Source organism: Hypomesus nipponensis, chromosome 23 (genome assembly GCF_054491055.1).
Source record: "Hypomesus nipponensis isolate SF chromosome 23, ASM5449105v1, whole genome shotgun sequence".
Classification (NCBI taxonomy): domain Eukaryota; kingdom Metazoa; phylum Chordata; class Actinopteri; order Osmeriformes; family Osmeridae; genus Hypomesus; species Hypomesus nipponensis.
Genome location: NC_140383.1, coordinates 2167359 through 2180956, shown reverse-complemented (window position 1 = coordinate 2180956; position 13598 = coordinate 2167359). Strand labels below are relative to the sequence as shown.

General features: G+C 43.7%; 1 protein-coding gene across 1 annotated transcript in view; it reads right to left on the bottom strand.

Moving 5' to 3' along the window:
* The window catches only part of col6a3 (collagen, type VI, alpha 3), an 81239-nt gene extending 78721 nt beyond the window's left edge, over positions 1-2518 (bottom strand). The window contains exon 1 of the mRNA XM_084688448.1: positions 2267-2518. The gene's annotated coding sequence lies outside the window, so the exon portion shown is untranslated. The remainder of the gene's footprint in view (positions 1-2266) is intronic.
* Positions 2519-13598: the final 11080 nt, after the last annotated feature.

Genomic DNA, 13598 nt, shown 5'->3' with positions numbered 1-13598 from the left:
CCACAGGTGGCTCTGGCAGGAAGTGACATGTGCGCTGCAGCTGAGAGGAGGCTCAGTGATGGAGTTAAAGGAGGACAAGGATGCAAACAGGCCAGTTCCTCACAGCTGGTGTCTGTTATCCCGTCCAACACCCAGCAGATGTGTGACCCATCGCCTCAGGCCTGGGACAGGCGGGCCCTCGCGTGATCGAGCAGGTGTCACTTATTAGGAAATAGTCATGTGTGAGGACGTTGGATATGAATGATGGCACTGAGCCAGATGTCCCACCTCAAACACGACCTTTAGAGGTTGTGGTTTCCCCAATGAAAACTTGAAGTCTGAGGCTGCATGTAGGCATTACCATGGATTTGGTTGTTTTTTTCTCTCCAACGATTAACCACAAATGTGACAATCAGGACAGCTACCCCGGCGTACATTCAAGCTCATTAGTGGCACTTGTGCAGTAGGATAATTGTTTTACGGAGTGAGCAATGGCCTTTCAACATGTGTAATATTGAATTACGTGGCCATTAAAGTGGCACATAAGTATCCCCAAAGACAGAGCTGAGCTCTGACAGCTCCAGAAGATGTATGATCTTTTTTTTCTTCCTCCAATTCGTCTCATGCGCTACACTGTGGAAAAATTGAGAGTTTGCTGGAGAACACAGAAGACCCATAAAGCAAAGTCAGGCTGATTCACAAAGCTAATCCTGCAGAGAATTTTCCGCGACTTATTTCTGCCAATACGATTCCTGATAAGGGCTATCCAAGATATTGTGTGTGGGAGTACAGTTATGACAGAACATTGTCTTGGGAATTTAGAGATAATTCTCCATGCTCCCATTCACTTTTTTTTATCACAAAGTTGCACGTCCCACTGAACCAGTCATAGCAAGGGAGTGCGATGGCTGTGGCTTCTGATCATCTTACACTGAGGGCAGAGGGTACCTCCACTGTGGTGACACTTCATATTAATGCTCTCCACCTGGAACAGCCCCCCGCCCCCCCCCCCCCCCCCACACACACACACACACACACACACACATCTGTCTCTAACAAGGGACCATCCCCCAAAAGTTCCCCCAAGCCTGGTCCATCTGGCCAGGAGTGTGGAAAACGCTCTCTCTCTCCCCCTGTCTGTTTCTCTTCACACTTTCCACTCTCACAGTTGCACCGGAGGGTGTGGTCCTGAGTAGGGCCGCTGGTGAAAAACATCCCAGCTCCACTGCCTCTCAGCTGGTGGTGCACAGCTCAGGGTGTCCTGTGGGAAACTGGAGCCTGGATGGGGAACTGTCTCTGGAGGGCCAGGCTACAGCCACATTCATTGTCCTTAGAATATATATATCTTTTTTCACAAATTCACCTCAAGAGTTTTGGGGTGGGGGCAGCAAGAAGACAATGTGCCTAGATGACAATATATTTTATTCCTACAACTATGAAATTGAATTTCTCCTCCCAATGTTAAATTGTTCTCTTGGGTTTTTTCTGGGAGTTTTTCCTTGTCTTTTTGAGGCTGGTGAAGGTGCAGTTTTCCGGGCTTATGTGAAGCCCTCTGTAACATTGCTTGTAACAAAAGGGCTGTGCAAATAAAATCAGATTTGATTTGAGAACAGGAAAGAAATATGGGCCCTGCACACTCCTCTGCAGAGGAACGCGTCTGCACCCCTCTATGGAATGCAGCTCCTTATATGTTCACAACCCTCAGATAAAGTATCTCAACTTCAATCTTAATTTTGATGACAGCCTTTCAGGAAACACGCTGAGGCTCAAAGACTCGTACTCATAGACTGGTGATTTGATACGAATCGTACTGCAAAGCGACAGAGACGATGGAATATGACAGCGGAGGTGCAGCAGTTTGAGAGTCGGTCCGAAGCGAGACCATGCACGCCTCTTCACGCTCTCCTGTGTGTCTCTCTAGTCCACATGTGCTGCAGCCCTGAGCACTCCTTCCCTGGTCGTAACTGCTGCTCACCTCTAACCCCTCCACTCCTCTCGACCTCTAAGTATAGGTCTCACCCTGCCCTCAAACACGGCTCTCTGATATACATGAGCGAAAAGCCGACTTGTCAAAGAAAACGTATTATTGAGGCACATGATATACTCCCATGTTGAAATTAGGTGTTTTACTGTGCACAGTCTCAAGTGTAGTATCTGAGTGAAAGTTACGGGAACATACATGCTTAAAACCTACCGATTAACTCTAAACAACACATCCAACTTTCACTGTTTTCGCACCCCCCCAAAAAAAACGATATGAAACATTCCAGGCCGTTCCGCCACTTACCCTTTGCTGAAGAAGCTGTATTCCACAAACTCTGGTTGAAAAACTGAAACTTAGCAAAAGAGGGCCTTTAGGTCATTATCCTCCTGCAGGCCCGCACGGCTCCTACCAGAGGAAGGAGGGTGAGCGTGGCGGAGGTGGCGGGGATGGAGGCTCTGATGGAAGCGCAGCAGAGAGACGGACAGAGAGAGACTGAGAGGAGAAGGAACTGACACAGCCGTGCAGTAGACAGACACCCTCTGAGCTGCTCACCAGTGGAGCTGTGACTCAGATTGTAGGGCTGAGACTGGACAAACTCACAAACTCCTGGAGAGCTGCCACCCCTCTTTTCCTCCTCCTCCCACTTTCTCCTCAGAGGCAAAAAAAAATAGGAAGAGGACGAAAAAAAAGAGAAAGAAGTCTAAACGAGAACCAGACGCACAACCCTGTTTGGTCTGGATGGGAGCAGTGGGGAGGATGATGTCACGAAGCTGGAGCGGGATTTCTCTCTCTCTCTCTCTCTCTCTCTCTCTCTCTCTCTCTCTCTCTCTCTCTCTCTCTCTCTCTCTCTCTCTCTCTCTCTCTCTCTCTCTCTCTCTCTCTCTCTCTCTCTCTCTCTCTCTCTCTCTCTCTCTCTCTCTCTCTCTCTCTCTCTCTCTCTCTCTCTCTCTCTCTCTCTCTCTCTCTCTCTCTCTCTCTCTCTCTCTCTCTCTCTCTCTCTCTCTCTCTCTCTCTCTCTCTCTCTCTCTCTCTCTCTCTCTCTCTCTCTCTCTCTCTCTCTCTCTCTCTCTCTCTCTCTCTCTCTCTCTCTCTCTGTCTCTCTGTCTTTCTATTGCTCCTTCCATCTACACTTTTTTGGATAAGCTGATGATCCGGAGATCTAGATTTCAAACAGCAGGGGATTCTAAAACAGCATGATTGAGTTATCACTCTTTACCCTTTTGTTATTGCTAGAGAGGTTACAGTTCGTTGAAGTTTTAAATGGTTTTTGACTAAGTAAGTACACAAACCGCCATTTGGTGGTGCTGACGTTCCCCTTGGCCAGTCCCAGGCTGACAGCGTCAATGCTGAGTAGAAGGATGGGGTCCTTAGACAGATGGGAAAGGGGCCTTCTGCTGGCTGGTCCATCAGGACACAAGCCTTATAGAGACATATAGACAAACACACACACAGACAAATTGCTGTCGTTTGGCTATCGATTTGAAACACTCCGCTGAGCAGAGTCTGGACTGACAGAGGGACTTTGGTTTGGAAGTCCTCCAGCTGAAATGATAACGGTTGCTGTTCTGATATCCCACTGAGTGTGGTGGTAGACTGTGTTCTGGCTTGATGCTACTGGCAGCTGCACATGCAAAACGCCGCTAATGCGACTGCAAACTACCATAAACCCAACAGACATTAGACTCGGCTTATCACCCTGCCCGTACCCCTGATGATGATAATAAATATGACAATAATAATAAACGAAACCTGTCAGTCAAACCCAACTCCATCTTTTGATTACTGCAAATAGGCCAAACAGGCAAAAATAAGGCTGTGGTCTATTCTGCAAAGGTTTGATTTAGACCAGATCTTTGCGTTTAAACAAAACTTCAAGCTGTGGCCTGGAAAGTTCACAGGCCTATTCAATAAGTGGTTTCTAACAGCCCCAACCACTATAGAGTTTCTGACTCCATGTTCTGTGATCTGGACAGACCCCCCCTCCCCCCCCCCCCCCCCCCCCCGCCCATATTTCCTGCATTGCGTTGCGCTGTTATGGCGATGCTAGGCAACAACTGCCTGGAAATGTTGTCACATCCCATTGAGTTACAAACTGTTTTATGTTCTGATACAACATGAATATGTGGGTGTGCTGTCCAGCTAAGTAAATTCCAAAGGCTGAAAAATTGGAAATCCATCCATTGGCAAAATCCCAAAGGAATGACATAGTTGTCAAGTTGCATTCTTCTACAGTACATACAGTATAGTACCTTCCTGTTTGTTAAAAACAATTCATGTGGACCTGAATTGTCAAAATGCTCTGGGGGTTTTGAACCTTTGACCTGGTCTGCCGTCAAAAAGCTGTAGGACGGAACTGTACACTTCCCCACAAAGATTATCCTCTAAAACATTCCTCATCTTACAGACCTACGTGTTTGAAGGTGACCATGTCACCGAGTTGTAGTGGAAACAGTGGAAAACACATCTCTGGGACATGACATCATCTCCAGCGTATTTACCTTTGAGACACTAACCTAAGTCAGACTCTTCAAAAACGTCATCCTCAATGCTAGCAATGTGGTGAACGCTAATGATTGATACGGTTGTGCTCTACGCATGTCTCCCTCACAACTGTCAGCAATGTATGTGTCTCAGCTGATGTCAGTGCTAACAGGGTCGTTTATCCCACATCAGGATTAGTGACCTCATCAGGGCAGATGAAAGTATTGTCCTTGATGGGGGTGTTTCTCAAAACCAGCGGGACCTCCGTGACTTCATCGTAACAAGGGCCAGCTTTCAAACGTAACACGTGCAACATGGTAATGTCCACAGTCCGGAGGTACGGAGAAACTGAATCCAGGTAATTGGGTGGGTGTGCAAACAGGACTTAGTCATGTGGAAATTATGAAAAGAAAAGTTAGGCCACCGAGACATAGTCGTGTGTTTTTGGAAAACTATTATTTTCTTTCTCCTCGTACAAGAACCTTGAACTTGTCTTGGCTATAATTGAAGTATTCACACCGTGCTGATGTTTCTGGTGGTTCTTTTCCCTGCCTGTCTCCTCTCGTAGGACATTACCAAAAGGAACAAACCGTTCAGTGGGGACCTCTGGGTAAAGTGACTGTGTCAGTTGTACCAACTCGTTTATTGCATTTGGACTGCAAACCAGTGCAAATATGGAGGTGCCAGCAAACTCACACCATGTTAAAAATATCCTGGCTATGGGAGACAGCACTCAGCTGAGGAGTTAGGGTTAGCTCAGGAAAAAGGTGCTAATATTGGAAAAACGTAAATTATGAGATTTTTACATTGCTTTACTTTTTGCTGACAATCCTATGAAAATGTATGAACTATAATGCCAATTGGGAGAATTGGTGTTAGTACAAATATGTCCATGTATCACATCCTGATTAATATTCAGGCTCCATTTTGCCAAGAGGAAAATAGACATGTCTGTTCCTGTGTTATTTTATACTCTACTCAGCTGTTCGGATTAAGTGGGTCTAAATTGCAAACATCTGTAGTCAAACCGTTGACTATTTAGTTGACTCTGCCATGCAACGTTTTCACCCCAGCTTCACTAGACTCATCTACGAAACATTCATCTTTTTCAAGTGTGGTCTGCCCAAAAAAGAACGATTTTCAGCCTGAAAGCATTTTGACGAGATTCGACTGTTTATTCACTGTCTACAGGATCAAGAAACAGCCTCTAGAAGATACAATCATGGCCACAAAAGAGTTGAGACTGTTTCTAATCTTTTCTTTGGATCTTGGAATAAATGCATAACCATGTCATCCATCGTCTCTCATAGACCCACCAGACACAACAACACAACACACACCAGATCACGGGAGGACTTAAAAAGCAGCATGTGAAAGCGGCCTGTCGATATACACTAGCAGGGACATCAATACAGCCTGAGAGGGAGGTCAGAAGTTACATATTCACTTTCATCTTGAGCCAGGTTCAGGGAGGTGAACCCTTTACAGCTCCACAGGGACTTGAACCGCAGCTCTGAATGATGGGCCCTTTAAACTGGGATCTCTGCACTTGGGCGTCTCTAGGGATGTTTAAACACAGTCCCTCTCAACAGGCCTGCAGTGAACTAGGACCCAGTTAGGATCAAACCAGGCTCAAACTAGGCTCCCCGCCATAGTCTGAATCCACAATTTCACCAGTCCACCGACAGCCTATAGATAATGCTGAAATCTGTTAAATCTTGTTAACCTCAATCACTTTTTTGTCACTCTTACTCTGTTCATGTTTTCTTCTTCTCTGCTTTATAGAAGGTTTGAGGATGGCCAGATGCACCGAAGAAGAAAAAAGGAAGAATGTTTATGATCAAGAATTAAGGGAGGAGGAAATACAGTGGCAGGCAGTTGTAGGTCTTAAAGGGATTCAAGAAGAAGAAAGAGAAAAGTATGAAGTTCTCTTAAGAAACACTGAATGGGTTGCAGCAAATGAAGCAAAGGATCAAATCCATGGCATCCATTCTACCCAAAGAAGGGAGAACTTTCCTACTCGTCAGAAAGACCCGCTATGTGAAAGCTTCACACAGCAGTGAAACAGTCATTATCATCAATTCCCTGCTGTGGTTTTCATGATCTCCTAAGCTTCACATACAGTTCCGTTGACTTCTAGAGAAACACACGCAATGTACTTTCCACACACTCCTCAACTGATGAATGGAAATGAGTCACAGAATTCTGAAGGGACACACCCATATGCTACATCTCAATGAAAATGTAAAACACCAATAATATTATAGTGTTCTTACACAAAATGTATCCCCTCAGAAAAATATCTTCCAGTAGGTACATTTTAAAATATGGGTGCAAGACAAAAGAATCAAACACATTTTTGCCAGGCCTCTAACTTTTCCAGAAATGAACTGTGATATGTTAGATTACATTACTATAATGTACAATAGTGTAATATTATAAAAGTACATCACAGACAGAGGACCGTAGGACAGGGAGAAAGCGTTAAAACACCTTTATGAGAAGTCATGTGCAGAGGTTGAGCAGATAACTCTTTTGGACTTTGTTTCTATCCCAGGTTGACATTTCACAAACCTAAGCTACTGTTCATTTCCTGAACTCCAGCAATTTAACCAAACGGTCAAGACATCTGGACACCCAGGCTTATGCCTCAATACGGGGCTCATCTCGGTAGGATATAACTCCCTTTGAGACTCCCTTCTATGAAATAACCAGATTAGGGGTTTCTTTTGTAGTGACTAAGAGTGTGCCAAAAGAGTGCTTATCAAAATCACCTCTTATCGCGGTCTGGAAGGGGAGTGGGGCTGAAAGTGAAGACAAGTGCAGAATATTTACATTCAGGAGAAGTTGCACAGCAGGCTAAGATTTCTGCTGCAGTCTACAGCTGATAAAAGCCATCCATCAATTAATAGAGAATTCCAGGAAATTAGGTCATTTCAATTGCTATGAGGCTTTCACCTTTTTCTTGGCTGCCAAGGCTAAGGGAGACACATTCTGCAATGTTGTTTATATTTGGTGCTGGGCTCCAGCGAGCGTATACATCACGGCCTCCAGCTGTGTCTTTGCCTTCAGCTTCAAGCTGCCTGCTCATTAAAGTTTTGGAGTTGAGTAATTCCATAACTTTAACGAGCCGTTATGCTCGGAGTTTTCATTTTAACTCACAGAAAGTAAATTGGGGTTGATTGTTGTGCATTGGGCCCCGAGTAATGTTTCTTTGTTTTCAACCTTCTGTGAAGAAAGCTGGAGGAGGTTAACTATGGGCTAGGCCTACTGCAGTCCCACATTTATATTGCGCAGAATACAATAAGGAATTTGAGTTATTCTGTATTTGTCAATATTCTAATAATATGAGCATCCGATTCCAAGTATAAAAATAAATATGTCCATCTAAAAGCAAATAATGATTATCCAGTTTGAAGATCTATGTCACATTAGGCTACACAGCCATATTGTTTCTTCTTGTAGCTGCTACTAGAGCTGTGGATAATCTATCCATTTCAATAATGCACATTGTGCCTGAGTCTGCAAACTTCATTGTGCAGCGTAATGTGCTTTTCAGGCAGGATCCCTTGTGTAACATCTGGTATGAGTAAAAGTGATTCAGTGTAACTGAAAAGGTGAGCTGGTGAAAGCATGAGAAAGAACGTGCATTTGAGAACTAACATGTGCTCAGAAAAACCCAAACCGTTATAACCGAGTCAAGCAGAGATCCTGTTGAAATAGCTGACGAGCTATGTTCTGCACTGTGTGACGGTGTGTTTGTGTGCCTGATTTCTTTTCTTTTCTACAAACGACAATGATAAGTTGTTTGTTTCTGTTTTGTAGAACTTCCTTGATTTTGAAGCAGGAAAGAGAACATCAATGTTTCATTGGTCTGAACTGTTCATGATTGGTTCAACCAACAATGTGTATATTTAGTTCAACACTGGCTGGAAACCCTGCAGCCACTGATTAAGATCAAAACTATCCGTGGGTTTCTTGTCAAAATAAAAGTTAAATTGACGATGGATCTCAAAACTCACAGAGCGTAGGAAGAAGTCCTCCAGCTGAGCTAAATGTAGGTGTAACGGTATTTTTTATGGCTTCTACTTGTCTCTGGGGTGCGGGAGAGAAAGAGAGGGGGGAGGGAGGGAGAGAGAGAGAGAGAGGGAGAGCGAGAGAGGGGGGGATAGGAAGGGAGAGGGAGAGGGAGAGGGGGAAAGGGGGAGAGACAGAGAGAGAGAGAGAGAGAGAGAGAGAGAGAGAGAGAGGGAGGGAGGGAGGGAGGGAGGGAGGGAGGGAGGGAGGGAGGGAGGGAGGGAGGGAGGGAGGGAGGGAGGGAGGGAGGGAGGGAGGGAGGGAGTGAGGAATTTTAAAAGACAAAGGCTAAATGGAAAGCAGACATCCCTAACATCCAAACGAGAGAGAGAATTTTTTTTTTTGCCCCGCTCTGGGCCAGAGAGGACGAATAAGTTGGAAATGTGTGAAGCACATGGGGAGAACAGCTGCAAACCATCTCTCAGTGAACCTATTTCCTTTGATTCCCCTCATTCTGAAAAGGATTAAACACTGATAGTCTGGAAGGACACCAGGTCCCCCAGATGATGCTGCTGGTCAAAGGAGTGACGTGGCCAACCAGTCCTCATGTACCCTGGTCTAATGTACACCTGGTCTCTGGTATACCTGGTCTCAGGTACCCAGAGGTACTGCACTATACTGTAGGGAACAGGACTCCCATATTCTCTCACCCCTCACATTGACTTGTTGCAGAATCATGGCCACCTGACACGTGTGTCCCTTCAGATCATATCAGACACGGTCCACAAGTCCTTGTTTTTTTAGCGCAGGTCTACCTAGATATATAGCCAGGCATGCATGGTACTGCATGGTTCAGTTCAACACAGAACTGTAAAACATCTTTATTAATGAGGGGTTGAAAGGGGTGTCGTTACAACCAGTATGAATCCTGGAACGTTGATTGGGCATACAGTACAGCACAGTACATGAACAATATGTTTCAAATTAAACAGTCAGCTCTATGTTTAGGTTTTATCACTTGGGTCATCGTGACCTCTCATCACTCTTCAAACAACAGCCACAAAAATGTTTTATATCCTGTGTGAAGCATCCAGTCTTGATTCAGCCTATAAAACTGTTCTAGAACATCAGATACACTAACAGTTTGGGTCTCAGAGGATGGTGTTTCCCAGCGTCACTCCCTTCCATCCGTCTCTGTGGCTGTGCTCTCTTTACAACACTCAACACCAACTGTAAGCACCTATAATATCAGACGCATTTGTAGATCGAAATTTGCAACAGCATCTGAACCAATCCCTGGCCTGAAACATACTGTACGTGCTTGCGTTGTCTTGTCTTAAGAATTTCAGTGCTCAGTCTGACCTTGTGCTGTTCTAGTTCAAGACTTGAACTTGAACTAGATTTGTGCTTTTGTCATAACCTAAAAATAAACAAAGATGTTAGTGTTGGTTGAATTCTAGTTTGACCCGTTTCAGAAAAAAGGAAGTTCGACACAATAATCACACCAAAGATCCTGTGTGTGTCTCTAGAGTTTGACGCCTATTTGCATTCAAAGCTTTTGATGACTTTTTAGTAACCATTTATTCCTAAAAGGTCCAACCGTAGACTATACTGTACTCTCCATAAACTTAGTGGCAGGGGGAACCAATAATCAGGGTTATACCACCAAACAGTTGGAACATCATCAGAAGGGGACAACTGTTGTTTCTGAAAGGGCCCAAAGCATGTTTCATACGAGCTCATGCGGACATGCAAAAGATATGCGGACAAATATTAGACGGTCATACGTTACATAACATACATGTGGCCTCAATCTGGGCCTAGTCGTAGACGTACTGTATGTGAAGAGCAATAAGGTCAGGGATTGGAAACATATGTTGTTTGGTAAGTTTGCCAACCGTGGACACCCGAAACCTTCTGCTGTTCTCCCCACCCTGGGTTACCTCATTCACAGGTGTAATTCAGTACAAACAGTGGGATCAAGATCAACTCATGTCAGAGAAAAAAGAAAAATCATTGTGAAATCAATTTTGTTGTTGTTTTTCTGACGTGACTTGAACTTTGATTGAATGCGAAGCAAACACAAACAGCCAAAAGTCAGAACAGTCCAAGTGTTATTAATCGAGTTTCTCTTTGAAATTAATTCTCATGACTTCAAAGAGCTTTTCTTTTTTTTCTCTTTTTTATGTGAAAAAAACCCGGAACAGAACAGAAAATCCATGAACATGCCATATTTCTGGTTTGGAGGAGTTTTCTGGAATATTCCTCTGAGCTGTCTTGTGGCCATGTCTCAGGCCCAGTTGAACCTATTCCTACATGACATCAATAGCGGGAACCACCACCACACCTCCCACACAACTCCACTATTCTTACCGGGAGGTAAACTCACACGGCCAATTTACCATTAGCATTGATTGCAAAGCTCCTTATCGACTAATTGGCTGAACTTCTCACAATGCCGACTAAATCAAAGGCCATCGTTTTACAACAGTTTTGTCTACATCTGTGAACATCCAGGCAGGATATGAACCCTTCTGAATTACTTGGCTCGTTCAAGGCTTGGACCAAATAGCTTTCCAACAGTAACTGCAGCAGCAAAATAGCTCCTGGAGTATCATGTCTCTCCCTCCTCATGCCAAGGGTAGCCGCACAGTCTTTCCCCGCCTCTGGTTCTTCTCTGACTCACCAAATCGACCGAACAATGCTCACCATTGAAATCTCAACGGGTGTCTTTAATTGACAGCTGGAATTTATTAGCGCAGTCCAGGTTACCATGGTAACTCCACAATAACTGGAATACATAGATACATATTCATGACTAAAAATATTTCGTAAGTAAAGGAGCAATGGAACATAAGATGGAAACATCAGACTTTGTTCGGCACAGCGACTAAACAGAGTGAGGGCCGTCTTGAAAACAACCTTTCAGTGTTGAGCGTGTTTTCGAGCTTAGTCACTATGCTGTCGCCTTTTCCACCCCTGGTTTGTGAGTGGTATTTACCTTTTAGGAGTTATAATTTCCATGATTTGGATAAATGAGGAGGCTGGGGTACATCTGGAAGCCATTTTGCTCATCAGGCTCTTAGTTATGTTCAGTTCTCTTCTGTAGTCATGTCAGTCTAATCTAACGAGTTTCTGTGTAAACCTCTAGCTATATACAGTTCACGGGTTTTTATGCCGTAAATGATCCTAAATGCTTGAAATCGTATTTTTCTTTTTTAGGAAATGGCTGTAGGAACCAATTAATCAACTAACATGTCAAAATAAACCTCCATGACAAGATGCTGTTTGAGTGGAACAGATGGTGCAGGAGTTGTATTGTATATCCTTTAGTTTACTGAACTGGACGTTGTCCAACCAGACAAATGCATCTCTCTTTGTACACCATACAGTCAGTGTAAAAGTGTCTTTGTGTATATTTTTGAGTCTAGTTGTTAATGCAACTGTTTGGCTATACACTCAGTCCCACAAATGGAGAAATGATGTCAGTGAGACCTAGAAAGTTCAACTTTAGAGGGTGATTGAGGTGATGAATGATGTAAGCTCACGGGCACTGCAAACAACTTCAACATGAGCGTGAAGGAAACTGTCTTTGAAGTGATGGATGGCTCAGAACACCCAGCTGAGAGGTTGCCATGCCAATGAGCTATGAGTCACAAGCAGAGAAGGACCCCAGGGGTACCTGGTGCTACCAAAGGTCAAAGGTCAGGGCTAAGTGAACCTCAGTTTGGTTAGCTGATTAGACTGTTTATCTTACCAAGTTGTGTTTTTTGTCATGATAGGGATCGGTAATTGGCCTACAGGATGTGGTTCTGGTTCATAATTTTTGCTGACTGGATACCTTGTTTTTTACGGTATTTTATTCTTTGTATTGTTGAATGATGGAATGTTACTGCAGTTTTCCAAAAACCAAGAATTAGTTTTAGCGCTATATTCCCATGTGATGCATTCCCACGTGAAGGATGTGCCCATTGAAACGCCAGAAGCAACATGGTTGTCACTTTGTGTAGAGTCTCACCTTGATTTGTTTTGAACTTTGAAACCGGGGAAATTTGACACCATGTTAATATGTTAAATCACACAACGATACACACAAATACACACACTTAACAGTCCACCTCAGCATCAATGGTTTCAGTTTTGAGAGTCCAAAACTTGACAATTTGTCTACACATTTTACCAAATTATGATTTGTTTTTTCCTTAATATTGTTGGGAATTGGGAATAGTGATTGTATTACAACTTGACTCTGGAGTCACTGCTTTAAATGCTTTTTACATTGGTCAACTGTTCCTAAATCTTTTTTTTTAAAGCAGCCAGAAATGCCCAGCTGGATGGATGAGAATCCTAACCCATGAAATTATTATTTTGAGCTAAATGCCTCCCATATTTCCAGAGCTTCCTCCTCACCCCTCCTCACCCCTCCTCGCCCCTCCTCGCCTATCCAGCCCTCACAGAAACACATCAGGAATCTCTGACTTAAGGTTATCTGTCAGCAAGAGCATTAAATCCACATTAACTTCATGTGACCTAAACCAAATGCTAAATATAAAAAAACACCAGAACAGCCCTCATTAATATCATATTTGTATCAATCACACAAGTGGTTAACTAACTCTGAGTGATATCCATTGTGTTACATTGTGCGTTGAATGGACCTTGAATGGACTCACAAAAGTCAAGCCAGTAAAGAAGTGAGACAAAAACGTTTCTTGTTTCATTGTGCAGAAGAGAACTTCAGATAATGTGCCTGTTTGTCTTAGAGCCAGGGGAAGGAATGTTCTTCCACTTCCTGCTGTTATGGTTAAAATTGATAGGCATCACTTTCTTTTCATCGCTGCAGTGTGGGGGAACCAGGCTTCCTTCCTGCTGTACACTGATTCCACGACAGAACTCCTACACTTCTCAGGGCACACCAGCAAAACACCATCGACAGACATGGTACAAATGAGGAATATTGACTGAAGCAATATACCCAGAACATTAGCATGTTCTATGTATCACTATCAGTACAGTAGTTGATTAAAAATAAATGCTTTAGTATTTGACAGAGTAGATTTGAGATTTTAGAAGTCTTGGAAACTCATCCTGAGGCCAGGTAAAGCAGCACAGAGAAGGATTAAGATGAAGTGTGAGT